Raw genomic sequence first — 17,977 nt, 5'->3', positions numbered from 1 at the left:
TTAGCGGGTAGAGTACAAACTATAAAAATGAATGTCTTACCCAGGTTTTTGTTCCTTTTCCAGTGTCTGCCTCTCTTCCTGACAAGTCTTTTTTCAGGGAGCTTGACCAAATTATCCTCCCATTCTTGTGGGCAGGCAAGGCTGCCAGGATTAATAGAAGTGCTCTGCAAGCAGCAAGACAAGAGGGTGGCCTGGGCCTGCCTAATTTCATGTTTTACTACTGGGCAGCAAATATACAAAAAATACTCAGCTGGTGGTATGAGAGTGAGTTAGACTGTTGCAGAATGGAATCCCTCTCCTGCCGCACCTCCTCACTTGTGGCTCTGATGTGCTCCCCTTTGCCATTCTCAGCCACAAATTTTACTTCAAACCCTGTAATCCTGTCAACCTTGAAAATATGGACACAGTTCCGCAAACACTTCAAACTAAATAATTTCGTCCTCCTTGGTCCACTTTGCTATAATCATACTTTCTTACCTTCCAAACTTGATTCTGCATTTACACTTTGGAAGAGGAAAGGTATCGCATCATTCCGAGATCTGTTTGTAGATGGAACATTTGTTGACTTTAAGAGTCTGTCAGATAAGCATGGATTGACCCAAAGCAACTTCTTCCGCTATCTTCAGCTACGCAGTTTTGTTAAAGACCATTGCAGCACGTTCCCATTTCTGCCTGCGGACTTACCAACAGTTCTTGATAGGCCTGAAAGCCTGAAGGGGAGGTTATCCAAGTTGTACATGTGTATCCTTCAATCAAACCCCTCTCCGCTCGTCAAAATTAGACAGGAATGGGAAAATGAGCTAGGGATCCAATTTGAAGACTCCTGGTGGGTCAGGGCAAAGTTACAAGTGAACTATTCCTCATCCTGCGCCCGTCTTAACTTAATACAGTACAAAGTACTACACAGAATACATTTCAGTAAGGCCAAATTAGCAAAGTATTTCCCTGGCACCAGCGATGCCTGTAATAGATGTGCCTTTGTCCCATCTGACCTAGCCCATACATTCTGGCTGTATTCTAAGCTAACGGGATTCTGGAAGAACTTTTTCAAGATTATATCTAAGGTTCTAGATATAGATATCACTCCCTGTCCACTCATTGCTATCTTCAGTGTCCCTCTTAACTACTCTGAGGTTAGCAAACGGAAGCTAAATGTTTTAGCATTTGCCTCTCTGATTGCCCGCAGATGTATCCTTCTACACTGGAAGTCACCAAAACCCCCGTCAGATAAGTCCTGGGAGACTGATTTAATGTCATTACTTAAGCTAGAAAAGATCAAATTTTCGCTTAGAGGGTCGAGTGGGAAATTCTACACTACATGGCAGCCTCTCCTCTCATATTTTGATAATGTGGCCATGACCCCTACCTCTTAGATAGACTACTGTATATGTATATATATATTTGTATATTCATTATTAGGGGTCCAAGCCAACAGGTTGGATCCCTATTGTTTTTGTAAGGATTATTATTATTATTATTATTATTCTTCCCATCTAGAAGTGGGCCCACAGCCCAAACCGTAAATGGTGCCGACACGCCAACTGCATGACTAGATCCAGGTCCGTGAACACTACGCAGACGACAAAATCCAGACCTGCCGGCCACTAGGTGGCGCTATACCAAGGAATACGCGTTTGGGGCTATAACTCCCACACCGAACCTCCCACAGTCAAAAACTTGTTCCCACATATTCACTGGAGTCTGCTGCATCTTTTGGCATAGGCCACGCCCATTTGCGTCTATAATTTTTTTTCGCAAAATCGCGAAAACCGCTAAACTGTTTTTTCGCTACTCCTCCCACATTCCTTGACCAATCAACACCAAACTTTGCACACGACATCTTCAGACGCACACCAAACTTTGCACACGACATCTTCAGACGCACACGAAAAGAAAAACTCAAACACTTTTTTGATCCGACCTTCGACGACGAAACTGTAGCGTTTTGAATATTTGTTTATAAGCTAAATTAGACGTGGAATATCAAAAATCCCAAAAATACCAAAATTAGACATCGGATCAAGTCCAAATTTTTGAGACATGTCGATGCTCCACTTAATGGCGTTCGATAAAAAATTCGGAAATTTTCGCAATAAGGGGGCGCAATAAACGAGAAAATTGTGTATCTTCTCATTTGCCAGAGGAATGTTCTTCAAACTCAAGGGAAACCATCAAGGGGCAATCCCTAGTCTATATAGACAATATGGCCAAGAATTATTAATGTGGGCGGGAGTTATTTGGAAAAGGAAAATTGTCTTTGGAAAAATTCGCCACAAGGGGGTGCAAAAAACCGACGACATTGTCTATCTCCTATTTGGCCAATGGAATGTTCTGAAAACGCGTTTCAGGCTATAACTCCCACACCGAAGCTCCCACAGTCAAAACCTTTATATCCACATGTTGTTCACGGTAGCGTTTTGAATACTTGCTTCGCGTTGTGCCGGCGAAACGCACATTTCTTGTCGCGTTGTGCCGGCGAAATGCACACTTCTTGGACCCCTGCATAACTGCTTGCAGTTCTAGTTATTATTATTATTTTTTTTTTTTTTCTGCTGTACTGTTGCAACAGTGTCAATGCACAGGTGCAATTTATTGGATACATTGATGGAGAAAGGTGAACCAGCTTGGGGTGGGATATAGGGTGGGTTTTCTGTTTTGTTTTCATTTATTATTAGTACTATTGTTAATACTGTCTTGTTTTTCTTTTTCTTTTTTCCTTAATGTGTGTTTGTTTAAAAAAACAAAAAAACAACAACAACATTGATGGTCACACATGTAACTTACAAGATTTATATTGTTTGATGTGATGTGCTCCAATAAACAAAGTTATAAAAAAAAAATACAATACAATACAATACAATACAATACAATACAATACAATACAGTGTACAATGGTGGCCAGAAGGGGGAGGGTGGCTATGCAGTGTCGAGGTGAACTCTGAACAGGTGAGTCTTGAGTCCTTTTCGGAAGATAGTGAGCTACTCTGCGGTCCTGAGAGCGGCAGGGAGCTCGTTCCACCACTGAGGTCCCAGAACTGAGAAAAGTTGTGACTTTGCTGCACGGCCTTTGCTAGCTCTTAGCGATGGCGGTACCAGGCGTCCAGCTGAGGTAGTTGAGTGGAGGGATCGAGCTGGGGTGTGTGGCTTTAGCAATGCTTGGAGGTAGGCAGGGGCAGTTCCATCGACTGCCTTGTATGCCGGTACCATCGTCTTAAATTTGATGCGAGCTACTACAGGGAGCCAGTGGAGGTCCCGGAAGAGGGGGGTCACATGGGAGAACTTCGCTAGGTTGAACACGAGGCGCGCTGCCGCATTCTGGATGCGCTGCAAAGGTTTAATCGCAGAGGCAGGAAGTCTAGCCAGGAGTGAGTTGCAGTAGTCGAGGCGGGAGATGACCAGTGATTGGACTAAAAGCTGAGCTGCTTCCTTTGTGAGGAAGGGCCGGATTCTGTGGATGTTGTAAAGTGCAAATCTGCAGGATCGGGCGACCGCAGTGATGATTGCAGTGCAGGATAACTGATTGTCCAATACCACACCGAGGTTTCTGGCAGTTGGAGAGGGAGATACAGTGATGTTCTCGGCGTTGACCAGTAAGTCCATGTGTGGGCAATCTTTCCCTGGGATTAGGAGGAGCTCGGTTTTGTTGAGGTTAAGCCTCAGGTGATGGGCAGTTGTCCAGGTGCTGATGTCCGCCAGACATTCCGATATGCGTGTTGCAATCAGGGTTTTATCAGATGAGGGGAAAGAGAGAAATAGCTGAGTGTCGTCAGCATAGCAGTGATAGGAAAAGCCGTGTGATGCAATTACCAAGCCCAGAGATCTGGTATAGATGGAGAACAGAAGAGGCCCCAGAATAGAGCCTTGAGGGACACCAGTTTCAAGCGTGCAAGGTTTGGACAAGGAGCCATTCCATGTCACTTGATAGGCGCGGTTCGTCAGGTAGGATGTGAACCAGGAAAGAGCAGATTCTTACTTAGCTTGCTCTTTGCGATAAGTGTCCTGGGATCTTTTATGACCACAGTGAGTCAGGACCTTGATTTTACGTCTCCTCCAAAGGAGGGCACCTTCCACAACACAGAGGCCCCGTCACTGTACTCGGGCATCGGGATTGATGAGGGAAGGGGCCAGAGGGAAGAGTGCCACCTATTGGCCACCACCCGACACCACTTACAGCACTTGGTATTCCCAGGCGGTCTCCCATCCAAGTAGCAACCAGGCCCGACCCTGCTTAGCTTCCAAGATCTGACGAGATAGGGCGTGTTCAGGGTGGTATGGCCCGTCATCCATCCGTCACACATCTAGGTGGACACGCCCACCTGTGATGTCATAAGGCGCAGATTTCAAAGACGGCTTGTAATGGCTAATCACGCCACAACTGGTGGCATGTCATGGGACCTTTAAGTAAAGCAGAGATGATAAATGGAGATTGATGACAGATGTGCAAGTCCAACAGTTGTAGAGCTGGGGAAAACGAGGAAACATCTCGCCAAATAGGGGGAGACAGAGCTGAGCATCTGCTGGGTACGGCCACGGCCGTAACAGTACCCTCAGAGTACCCGGGCGCCTCCAGGCGACCCACCAGGTCTATCCTCATTGAAATCTCGGACCAAGGATGCATCAAAGATGTTGCTGCGGGGCTGCCAGCTACGCTCCTCAGGCCCAAAGCTGAGTGCACTGAAGTGTATTGATAATATATTTCCGAAGTGCACAATTCATTCCAAGTACATTTTTCAAACTTCTTCTGAGATCTATTTAAGTTCAATATAAGTGTACTTGAAATGAATATACCAACGCTAATGTACTTAAAGTGTGGTTTCAGTATTCATCTAAAAAGTATACATAGCTGATATTTCTCAAACGTTTATTTAGAAAATATTTGAGATAAAGTGTATTTCAGTCAGGATGTCATTAAGGTCTACTTCGATATACTGAAAATAAGCACACTAACGCTGTAATATTTGAAGTATGTTTTCAGTATACTTCTTGAAAGTGCACTTCACTGATCTTTTTTGAAATTTATTAAGAATATATTTCTGATTAAGTGTATTTTGGTCACGATGGCATCAAGCGCAATGTTATGTGCAGATCTGCTCCATGTTTTGCAGTGCTCCTGGAGCTCCTCCTTCAGCCCTCCTTCTCCTCGTTACCTGGCACCTGCTGTTGCCTATAAAGCCTGGGAGGCTTCATTCACTCGCTCTCTAGCCAGGGCCAGCAGCATGGTCCTCATTCACCAGTCTGTTCAACCTTTTGTAACAATAAACCCGGTTTATCTGCCTAACTTTAAACTAACCCTAATGGTCTTCTGAGGCGTGCCGGGCTCGAGGCTTCTTTAAAACAAAGCTCAGTTAACCTCAGCCATGTGACCAAGGCCCTGAAATGCTCGCCCCCACCAGAGAACACGTCTCCACCCAGGATTACCTCGAAAATAAAGAAGGCAAAATAACAAATAGTGTACCGATGGAAGGACGGATTGCTCTGCCCAGCTGGTACACTCCCTAACTAACCAGGGGGGATCACTCACAACTTAAAATCATAGCACTCAGATTCAATACTCACCATACTCACCATGAAAAGAAGCTGCTCATAGCCACACTGCCAAACACCACCAAAACATACCAAGTTACTGTCTAGGGGAAAATTAGAAATAATTAACTCTGCAAAACTGATCCGGATTGATCTCGGACGAGCCCCCAATATGTTACGACCCGGCCCGAGGGAACGGCATCTGCGAGCACATTGTCCCTTCCACGGATGTGCTTTATTTCCAGGTTAAAGCCCTGCAGGAACAAACTCTATCGCATCAGATATGGACATTATATGGACCGCATCACATATGGACCGCTAAATCGAGCTTGTAAAGCAGACCCTGGAAGTGGCAGCAGCAACCCCTTGTCACCAGGAGAGAACGCCCGATGCTTTGCCCTTTGGTCATACCACCCCTTCATCCGTCCTTGGGCTTCCCCCAAGTTCTGCCTCGCCAGCTCACATGCCTTGTTCAGCTTTGACCGAAAATGACAAACAAAGCCTAGCAAATTTGTGGAGGGGAACTGGTTTGCCAACCATCTCTCTTTCAAATGTTCATAGGGCCCCTCACAGTATGACCGAACACCAGTTCAGCTGGACTAAAGCCAAGGGACTCTTGAGTGACCTCTCTAGCTGCAAAGAGGAGCAAAGGGGTTCCCTCATCCCAATCTCTCTCAAACTCCTTACAGTAGGCTCGTAACATGGACTTTAGGGTCTGATGAAACCGCTCAAGGGCTCCTTGAGACTCTGGATGACAAGCAGATGAAGTTTGGTGCTCAATAGACAACTGCTGGAGAACCTGAGAGAACACACGGGACATAAAATTCGAACCCTGGTTGGACTGGATAACTCTTGGCAGGCCAAACACTGTAAAGAACTTAATAAGGGCCTTGGAAATGGCTGAAGCGGTGATTCTACGTAGAGGGATAGCTTCAGGAAACCGGGTAGCTGTACACATGATTGTCAATAAGTACCGGTTACCTGACTTGGTACGAGGAAGGGGACCAAAACAATCGATCAAGATACGCTCAAAAGGCTCTCCTATGGCAGGGATAGGAGGTAAGAGAGCTGAAGGAATCTTCTGGTTGGGCTTCTGAAGATCATCTGGGCGCTTTGACACTACAGGAAAAGGGACAACCTCAGGAGCCGTAAGCACCCTACCACCGGCTAGTTCATTCCCCAAGATGAAGGACACCCCTTTAATGGGAAGGCTTGAACACACAGCTACAGCTACTTCCCCAGAGACAAGACCAGTTTCAAGGGTAAGTTTATGCATAGGCAGAGACAGATACCCCCCCCCAAACCCTTGGACGAGGGCACTGGAACCTAACTTAGACTTGTCAGTAAACGGTAGGAGGTCCTGTAGAATCAAAGACTGAAAAGCTCCACTATCTCTCCAAATCTTAATCGGTTGCTTGGTTGAAGGATCAGTGACAAGAGAAACACAACCATCCATAAGGAAAGACGAAGAACCAGGCAGCTCACTCTTTTGAGCGGGTTGGTCCATGTCTTGGATAGCAGCACAATTTTTCACCATTTTTAGTAAGGCAACAGGCTTATAAGACTCATGTTTCTTACTCAAGACAGGGCAATCGGCAATGAAGTGACCACTGTTCTTGCAATAAAAACAAGTCTTCTCTAACGGAGTACGCACAGTAGCCGATCTTCTAGCGAAAGTTGTAGAAACGCCGGGTCGTAACACGCAACGATGACATCGTGACCGAAATACACTTTATCTGAAATATATTCTCAATAAACTTTAAAAATGATCAGTTAAGTAAACTTATTTGCTGTACTTCAAATACAATTACATCGAACTTAAATCGATGTCAGATGAAGTATACTTTTCCAAAAGTCTAACTAAAAGTATATTTTTCCGAAAAATGTACCTGGAATGAATTGTGTACTTCAGATATATATTTCTAATACACTTCAGTTCGCCTAATATCCACCAGGGTAAATGTATCTTTAGATAGGAGGCGGAGGAAGGACTCCAGCAGGGAGCCAGATATATGAATCCATTAATCTGACCACATGAATACATTTATGTGACCACATGAGAACACAAGTAGCAACTCAAGAAAATGTATCCATTAATGTCATCACATGAATCCATTAATATGACCACATGAATACATTGATGTGACCACATGAGAACACAAGTGGGAACTCCAGAAAATAAATACATTTGAATCTGACAATTACACTGATAATGTGTGTGTAATGGCGAAAAAAACGTGGTTGGGTTTTTCCTATAACCCCAAGATCCCAAGTTTCTTCAGAAAGCTGGTGATGGCATTGTTTGACGCGCAGTTTGTGTACAAAGAAGAGTAAGAGTTTGACTGTCCAAGGCCGTCATTTGGCCGTCATTTATTGTAAATAAAATATAACAAATTAAGGATGCAAAGCAGTCTATATATCAAGTTGCACAGTTCACAAACAGACGGTCAATAAATGTATCTGCTTGCCAGCCTTCTCCACGTCATGGACTTCCGTCACCTATTTAAAGGGTGCACCATCAGCACCTGCCGCAGGTGTGCACTCACCACAGGTGGGAAAGAAGGAGAAATTAGTGAGTCAATCAAAACATAAAAAACGTAAATGCGGCTCCTACTGTGTGTGTGTGTGTGTGTGTGTGTGTGTGTGTGTGTGTGTGTGTGTGAGAGTGCGTGTGTCTGTGTGTGTGTGTGTATCCTTGGCGAGACGCCTCACCCTGACTGCTCCTGACCAGGGGCCTGTACCACGAAGCTCGCTTAGAGGGTTAGCGAGGTATGTTGAGCTCAAAGCCTGGGTTAGTTGTACCACGAAAGTCGATCTCTTTTAGCGTCGCTGTATCACCATGGTGACTTATGCTCGCAACCAAACCTGGTCGGGAGCAGTTTTTCGGCTTAGTCTAGCCGGAGATCGGCTACTTAAATCGGCGTGCGCAGCTTCCTAGCCCCTCCTCTGACAATGTCGTCACCATTTGAGGGTGTTCCCGTGGACCTTAGCGCACTTCTCGTACAGGCGTCTTTCCGGAGACAGAGGGTTTTACGGGACAGAACCGATCCCTTGGCATTGTCTGACGATATTCAGATTTCAGACTTTATTGTCATTGTGCAAACAACGAAATTGGGGTTCTTCATGAGAGATACAGATTCTCATCAGAGGGTGTTCGTTATTTTATCGTCCTTTTGGACCTTATGTAGACAATGATTACTGTTGCGCATTGTGTCTCCGTGACAGAGTGCTAGAGTGGAGGTAGCGCGTCACTCTTGAATTTCTGCGCGGGGGGTTCGACTCCTAAGTGACGCGAAATTATGTGAAGCTTAAAAAGTCCCAATTCTCATGCATATGGAATACTTATTCACTAAAGCTTATGGAATTATATTTTTGTGCTTATTTCGAACTTGAACCCATATTTTCAAGGCCGTGCTGGCACCACATCTATGGGGGTAAAATGCATGATGATAGACCGGCGAATTTGAACCCCGGTCGCTGGCGTTCGGGTCTTATACTAATCCACTACGCTACAGCCGCTACATCTCAGCGGTTGAAAACATGCTATACATTTCTTAAATTGGGTGTATTTAAAGTGAATTCCCTAAATGATAGAATAAGGCAGGATGGACGTTGCTTATGCATTTTTAAATCATCATCATTCTATTTGGATTAATGGCGAACAATTCTGCATTTGGCATTGTTATTTTATAGACAATATGCAGAATCTTTTCACTTCCACGCATATAGACTGCTTGATCTATCGTAAAGGTGAGAAAAATGACGCAAAAAACGCCCCTTTCACGTGAACGCGCACTGAACCTAAAGCGGAAAACCTGGTTCAACTAATTGAATCTAAGGTGAGCTTCGTGGTACCATTTAACTCTGATTGCGAGTTGCGGCTCTGCCGAGCCAGGTTTTCCCAAGAAAGCCTGGGTATGTTCAGCGAGGTTCGTGGTATACCCCCCAGCTGTCTAAATGCTGTGTAAATGCAGTACATTTACTATTTTCTCTCTAGGTCCACACCCACCGTAGGCAAACAGCTCTCTCTCTGTGACACACCCAGCGGCACCTCGTCTCCAGGTGACCAGCCCGCACTTTGATTCCCGTCGTTCAGTGTTTCCCTAGTTTTTGAAAAAAAAGATGCTCGCTCATGGAATTGTCTTGAACCAAAACCATGTGTCCTCTGGGTTAATCCATCAACTAGGGCTGAAGAATTAATTGATTTTATATGTCATCGCGATATAATAGAACGCGATTCGCAAATTGCAAAGGCTGCGATAAAAAGTAAATAAACACTAACTGTGACTGACTGGAGATCAGTCAGATTCATATTTATTTTTCTTTTCAATAGTTAAATAAAGATGTTTTAATATCAAATAATCTCAACACATTGGCCTGTCCTAAATGAAAGAGCAGTTTATATGTTGAATGCTTCCAATGTTGTGTTGGTCAGACTACAGAATGAGTTATTGCTTGTTTTGAGAATAACACTTGCTAAGGAACTTTAAAAGGAAAAATTGGATACTAAATCGCAATATTGGTCGAAATAATCGCAATTCGATTATTTCCCCAAATCGTTCAGATCTACATGTAAGTGTCTTGACCAAAACAATGCGTCCTCATTGTTAATCCAACAACCTACAAGTCTCACCTGTAGAGAGTCACTTCCTGACACTCACCTGTACTTCCAGGTGTTACCACTTACCGCTAATGAGCATCTCAAACTCCACCCCCTCTGTATTATGTCACTACTGACCCTCACCATAAGCACACCAAAGCTAACCCCATTCCTGATAGGGTAACAGTGGGCGTGCACAGACACACTGCGCAACACTAGCCGCGTTTACATGGCACATCTGATCCGCATAGATTTCTATGCGGACTAGATCTGTTCCTAAAATGTGATCCCCTACTGTATACATGGCAGTAACAAAAGTGTCCGTTATGTCTCTCGCGCACACCTGACACATCTCTGGACCGGCGGCGACATAATGGACGTCTTATCACTATTTGGCATTGTGAATTTGATTTTAATGAAAGCACAGCAGGAGAGCTCAGTGGACCAATTGCGAACTGCAGCTCCTCGAAGTTAAACCCCAATCTGTTCGGAATAAGTGTATGCATGTCGATTAAAACGGACTACACCACCTCTTCTATTCGGCATAGAATTCTATGCCGAACAGATAATTGTATTCCGAATGAGGCGTATATATGATCATTTTCTATTCCGCATAGAAATCTATGCGGATCAGATGTGTCCATGTAAACGCGGCTAGTAAGTGCACGGCTTCTTTGTGTAGCATTGACTACATACGGTCCAACAAGGAAGATCAAATAACGAATACCCTCTGATGATAAATCTATATCTCTCATAAAGAATATCGTCAGACAATGCCAAGGGATCGGTTCTCTCCCGAAAAACCCTCTGTCTCCGGAGAGACGCCTGTACGATAAGTGCGCCGAGGTCCACGGGAACACCCACAAATGGTGACGCCAATATCGGAGGAGGGGCTAGGATGCTGCGCACGCCGATATAAGTAGCCAATCTCCGGGTAGACTAAGCAGAAAAGCTGCTCCCGACCAGGTTTGGTTGTGAGCGTAAGTCACCATGGTGATACAGCGACGCTTGAAGAGATCGACTTTCGTGGTACAGCTAACTCAGGCTTTCAGCTCAACATACCTCGCTAACCCTCTAATCGAGCTTCGTAGTACAGGCCCCTGGCACTTGCCGTACTTAGTTATAGTACTTATTTGTGTAGCATCTTATCTTAGCAATCTCTGCTGTATACAGGGAATGGGTTAACCTAGTGATGGTTAGTGCTTGGCACTTCTTCTATGAACATCCTCACTGTACCGACAGAGATATATTGTTGTTTCTCTTTCTTCTGACAAATGTCCTTATTTTAAGTTGCTCTGGATGAAAGTGTCTTCTGAACGCCCTGAATGTAGAAATGTATATGTAGAAGCTCTGAGCCGTATAGAAAATTAACGAGGTAGCATTGGTATTAATGATCTCCTCTCTCACATGAGTGACCTGAAGGTATCCTCGGCGATGTTGACGCACCACACAAGAGACAGCCCTGATGATCACAGGAACAACACAGGGAATCAAACCTGCAGGCGATGGCAATACGGTCACACACACACACACACACAAACACACTCACACATACAATCACACACACTCACGCAGTCATTCACTTGTACACACACACACACACACACACACACACACACACACACACACACACACACACACACACACACACACACACACACACACACACACACACACACACAAACAGACAAACACATAGGCAGATTACCACGTGCACTCCCGAGCACACACAAACGGACGCAAGCATGTAAAACCACAAATGCACACACACAAAAACAGATGCATCCATGCACACACACACACACCCACAAAAACAGAAACACACATGCACACAATCGCACACACACAAAAACAGCCACTCACGCACACACAGATAAACACACACACAAAAACACACACCCACACACACACACATACACACACAAACAAAAACGGACACACTCACAAAATAACAGACGCACGCACAAACAGACACACTCACACACACAGCAGGGAGAGACAGCGCTGAGGTTCTCAGGAGCAACACGGGGAATCAAACCTGCAGGCTATGTGATCCTTACGGTCATTTGCACGCCGTGTTCGTTTAAGGGTATTTATAAGTATTGTTTTCTGGGTAATGAAGACCCAAGAATTGTTGGGGGAGGAAGCGCTATGGCATGCGATGGGAGACACACACGCGCCACAGACCCAATTATGTTTGTACACAATACAAACACGCACACACCACACAAACATACACACTAACACACACACAAAACAACTTATATTTGTACACAATAAAAACACTCACCTTTACACGTTCTTGTTGAAGAAACACTCAATAGGAACACAAACACCAAACAATATGCAAACATACACACACACACACTTATATTCATTACAAATCCCAAAAAAAAAAAAAATTACTTTGATTTTGAAACAATCAAGCCAAACACACAAACACAAACAATAATATTTGTACACTAAACAAGCACACCCCACACACACACATCTACACAAACACACAGACTTATATTTGCACAGAATAGAAACACACGCAGACACACACAAACAACAACACACACACACGCACTAATATTTTTACACCATTAATAACACACAAACTTTTTACAGAATCCAAACACTCACAACCCCCCCCCCCCCCCCCCCCACACACACACCCCCTGGACCCTAGGCCCCTCCCCCTGGCCGCGGGCTACACTAGTCTACGTCTATGAGCATGTCTGTCTTCACTCCTCTTCTAATGACGTGCTGCGCGCACAACCGCAGTGCACAAACCTTGACCCACTAGTGTCCGCCCGCGTTAGACCCGCTGCCTGTCTCGCCGTGTGTGTGTGTGTGTGAGTGTGTGTGTGTGTCTGTGTGTGTCCGCTGTTAATTAGGTATTGTCTGTTTTTCTGTCATTTTCTCGTCTTTAAGTCTGCTGAGGACGAATCTCTCTATCTATCTATCTATCTATCTATCTATCTATCTATCTATCTATCTATCTATCTATCTATCTATCTATCTATCTATAATATTTACTCCCTCTCTCTCTCTCCATTTGTCTCCATGTCTCTCTCCCTCTATCTCCATCTCTGTCTCCCTCTCTCTCCCTCCAATGCTCATTGTCTCTCCATCTCTCTCTCTCTGTCTCTGAGTCTCTCTTTCCCTTTCTTTCCCTCTATGTCTTTATGTCTCTCTTCCTCTCTCTCTGCATGCGTCTCTATGTCTTCCCTCTCTCTCTCCCTTTCCGTCTCTCTATCTCTCTCCCTCCCTCTCTCTCTATCTCTCTCCCTCTCTCTCTCCCTCCATGCATCTCAGTTTCTCTCTGCCTCTCTCTCTCCATGCGTCTCAGTCTCTCTCTCTCTCTCTCTCTCTCTCTCTCTCTCTCTCTCTCTCTCTCTCTCTCTCTCTCTCTCTCTCTCTCTCTCTCTCTCTCCATGCATCTCAGTGTCTCTCTCTATCCCCCTCTCCCTCTGTCTCTCTCTCTTCCTCTCTGTGTCTCTCTCTCTCTCTCTCTCTCTCTCTCTCTCTCTCTCTCTCTCTCTCTCTCTCTCCATGCATCTCAGTGTCTCTCTCTCTCTCTCTCTCTCTCTCTCTCTCTCCATGCATCTCAGTGTCTCTCTCTCTCCATGCATCTGTGTCTCTCTCTCTCCATGCATCTCAGTGTCTCTCTCTCTCTCCCCCTCTCCCTCTGTGTCTCTCTCCCCTCTTTCTCTCCCACTTTGTCTCTCCCTCTCTCTGCGTGCGTCTCAGTCACAGTGTCTCTCTCTCTCTCTCTCTCTCTCTCTCTCTCTCTCTCTCTCTCTCTCTCTCTCTCTCTCTCTCTCTCTCTCTCTCTCTCTCTCTCTCTCTCTCTCTCTCTCTCTCGTGCGCATGCGTGAGTGTTTGCTGAGCGCGTGTGTGGAGCGTGTTGGAGTGGATGGTTTTTCTTCCGAAGCAAGGTATCTGTAAATATACACCGGTGTTTTCTCACAATTGGTCACTGTCCCTTTCCCTCACGTTGTTTTAAGCACCAGGAGGTTTTCACGCGGCGGGGGGGGGGGCGCTGATCGCGTCTTTACCCGGTCGCTATGGACGCGGTGGCCTCCTGCGTCAGTAATAAGGGTAGCGGGGCTTTTAAAAATCTTACCCGCCGACATGGGCTTAAAGTCCCTGTTGGAGCGGAATACTCCGTAGAGGAGTGCTGTCTGGCAGTGGGTGAACTGGTGGGATATGACAGCATGAAAGCCGCATCCAGGATGAACAGCGCGATTGTTATTTTTGTAGACACGCTGGACAAAGTGAACACCGTGGTGGAGCGGGGAATTGTGTTGAGAAATACGCATATTGGTGTTTTCCCGCTGGTTAATCCTCCAAAAAAAGTAATTCTATCGAACCTGCCTCCGTTTATTAGCAACGAGGCTTTGGAAAGGGAGCTGTCACGTCATGGGCAAATTGTGTCAGCAATGAAGTTTCTTTCCTCCGGCTGTAAGTCAGCTCGTATAAAACATTTAGTGGGTTTCAGAAGGCAGGTATACATGATCCTTAAAAACAAATATAATGATGAATTGAAGGTGGTGATGAAGTTTAAAGTCGATGGCTTTGACTACACCATCTTTGTAACCACTGAGTCACTGAAGTGTTTTGGCTGTGGGAAAGAGGGGCACTTGGCGAAAGGCTGTCCAGAAAAGAGGCAGGGGGTGGAAGCCCAGGAGCCACAGGCTGCACAGGCAGAGAGACAGGCTGAAGTAGTAGAGAGACAGGATGTAGTGGCAGAGGCAGTGCTCCAGGTTGTAGATGTGGAAGAAGGGAGGTCGGATGTAGTGGCAGAGGTGGTGGCTGCCGAAACAGGGGAGCAGGCAGGCAGTGAGGGGGGGTCAGAGGAGGCCGCAGCCCAGCGGCCAAATACAGATTCTCAGCAGGAGGGAGGGCAGCCCTCTGCTTCTACTTCTTCGTCTAATATAGTCATAAGTGCACCCACTCAGACTAGTGTTGAGGGAGAGGATGAAGAGGAAATGAACGTTGATTCTTTAACAACTGACGGGGAGACAAGAATAAGAGATGAGGAAAATTTGTTTAAAGTGCCAAGGACAAAGGGAAAGACAAGGTCACAAGCAAAAGGGATAAGGTAAAAAAAAAAGGTAGTGCAGGATAGTGGGACAAATGGAGGCTCTGACACAGATAGTGATTTAGAGTCATCTGATCCATCTTTAGCTGATGGTCAGAAAGCCAATGGTTACAGTTTGGAGCAAATTCGTAGTTTCCTCGAGAAGATGAAAGGACGACGGGCTGTCAATGTAGGGGAGGTTTTCCCAAACCGCTCCTTGTTTGTTGAATCAGCTAAATGGTTGATCAGACACAGAGGCGCTGATGGTCTTATGGACACGGAAGTGTATAGACTCAGAAAGATTGTGCAAAGAGTGAACGCAGAAATCGGCAATGATCAAGAGTAAGGAGATACTTTTTTATTGTTTCATTACTCTTGCTGTACTTATGGCTAGTTTTAGAATCTCATCTCTTAATTTAAATGGAGCGAGAGATGCTAAAAAAATAGCTTTGTTTTTTGAACTTGTTAAATTAAAGGGCATAGACATTTCTTTTTTACAAGAAACACACACCACTGCGGACATTGAAGTCGAGTGGAAACGAGAATGGGATGGCAATATCGTTTTTAGTCACAATAGCAATTTGAGTGCTGGAGTCGCAATTCTCTTTGCAAAAAACTTTTTGCCAGTATCGTTTGACTGTGAAGAAATTATAAAGGGAAGACTTCTTAAAGTCACTGCACGATATGAAAAAAACACCTTTACATTGTTAAATGTCTATGCCCCTGTTAACCCACAAGAAAGATGTTGTTTTTTAAATAAATTAGCAGACACTCTTTCAGGCTGTGCTCAAACTGATTTCCTAATCCTAGGGGGTGATTTTAATTGCACTGTGCATGATTTAGACAGAAATCATTTGGAGCCAAATTTACAGTCAAGGAAGTTTCTAAAAAGAATTATTGCAACCTATGAGTTAAGTGATGTGTGGAGATCCAAACATGGAAACTGCAGGCCATATTCATGGTCTCATGCCAGAGATAATTATATTACTCTGGCTAGATTAGATCGTTTTTATTGTTTTAATCATCATTTGCAGATTTTTAAAAAATGTTTTTTGAGTCCAGTAGGTTTCTCAGATCATTTTTTGTTGGTGGGAACTGTTTTTATAAACAGGGTTAAACCTAAAAGTGCCTATTGGCACTTTAATATCTCACTTTTGAATGATTGTACTTTTAAGAAATGCTTAACCTTTCTTTGGGAAGAATGGAGGTGTAAGAAGCATGAACATTCATCCCTCCAGCAATGGTGGGACTTAGGAAAGGTGCGGGTTAAGCAGTTTTGTATACAGTACAACTTAAATGTTACTCGAGAGGCGGCTCAATCTATTAAAAACCTAGAGACCAGTATTGTGGAGCTCCAGGAATTGAGTAATTCTACTGGAGACCAATCACATCTTAAAGCTTTCAAAGACAAAAAAGCTGTTTTGGCAGACCTGCTGGGAGTAAGGGCCCAGGGTGCTTTGGTCCGATCTAGGTTTAGAAACCTAGTAGAAATGGATGCTCCTTCAAAATTTTTCGTTAATTTAGAAAAAAAGAATGGCCAAAACAGAATAATTCATTGTATTCAATCAGCTGACGGCATAGAGCTCACTCAGTCGGATGATATAAGAAAGAGGGCTGTGGATTTTTACACAGTGCTCTATAACTGTCAGTACACTGAGTTTGACCAGAGAGGAGAGTTGTTTTTTGACCAGCTCCCTCAGTTGTCAGAAGATAACAATGCTAGCTTAGAGCAACCACTGTCTCTGCAGGAATTGCAGGGGGCGCTCATGAGCACAGCTAATGGGAAAGCCCCAGGAATTGATGGTCTACCTGTGGATTTTTATAAGTGTTTTTGGTCCACGATCGGGGTGGACTTGCTTGAAGTCATAAATGACAGCTTGGCTGCAGGAAAGCTTCCTCTAAGCTGTCGTAGAGCAGTCCTCACTCTGCTACCTAAGAAGGGAGACCTGTCAGAAATTAAAAACTGGAGGCCGGTCAGTCTGCTATGTGCGGATTATAAAATTTTATCAAAAGCACTAGCAAACCGTCTGAGAAGAGTAATTGGAAATGTAATTCATATCGACCAATCTTACTGTGTCCCTGGCAGGTCGCTAAAAGACAACATCTCCTTAATAAGAGACTACCTACAGATCTCCAAAACCTTAGGCTTGAACTTCGGTCTGATTTCCCTAGATCAGGAAAAAGCTTTTGATCGAGTGGAACATCAGTATCTTTGGGAAACGTTGGGTGCTTTTGGTTTCTCTCCTGTTTTTACCAACAAGATTAAAGTCCTCTATAATCAAATTGAAAGCGTGCTCAAAATAAATGGTGGCTTAACTGCCTCTTTTGCAATCAAGAGAGGTATTCGCCAGGGATGTGCATTGTCAGGCATGCTATACTCCTTAGCTATAGAACCCTTTTTGTCAAAAATAAGGAAAGCCTTGAGTGGGGTAAAACTGTCTGTAAATTGTGTACCGTTGCATCTGTCGGCATATGCTGATGATATTATTGTGGCAGTAAATAATGATGGTGATGTGGAAAAATTAATGAAGATTATAGAGTCCTTTGAAAATATGTCTTCATCTAAGGTCAACTGGGCTAAAAGCAGTGCTCTTTTAAGTGGAAATTGGCATGGGAGGGTACCTAAGTTACCTGATGGGATTTTCTGGGAAAGACATGGCATCAAGTATCTGGGAGTGCAACTGGGTGATGACTCTGCAGAGAAAAGGAACTGGGAGGGAGTGGTGGAGAAGATGGAGGGCAGGCTGGGGAGGTGGCGCTGGCTCTTGCCCAGGATGTCATAC

The 17,977-nt window shown here is 44.6% G+C and overlaps 1 pseudogene; it reads right to left on the bottom strand.

Annotated features, from left to right (window-relative positions):
• Positions 1–4,164: 4,164 nt before the first annotated feature.
• On the bottom strand, positions 4,165–4,284 carry LOC115548076 (uncharacterized; annotated as a pseudogene).
• Between the last annotated feature and the right edge of the window lie 13,693 nt (positions 4,285–17,977).

Source organism: Gadus morhua, chromosome 7 (assembly GCF_902167405.1).
Source record: "Gadus morhua chromosome 7, gadMor3.0, whole genome shotgun sequence".
Taxonomy (NCBI): Eukaryota; Metazoa; Chordata; class Actinopteri; order Gadiformes; family Gadidae; genus Gadus; species Gadus morhua.
The sequence above is the reverse complement of the archived record's forward strand: the minus strand, read 5'-3'. Positions and strand labels throughout refer to the sequence as shown.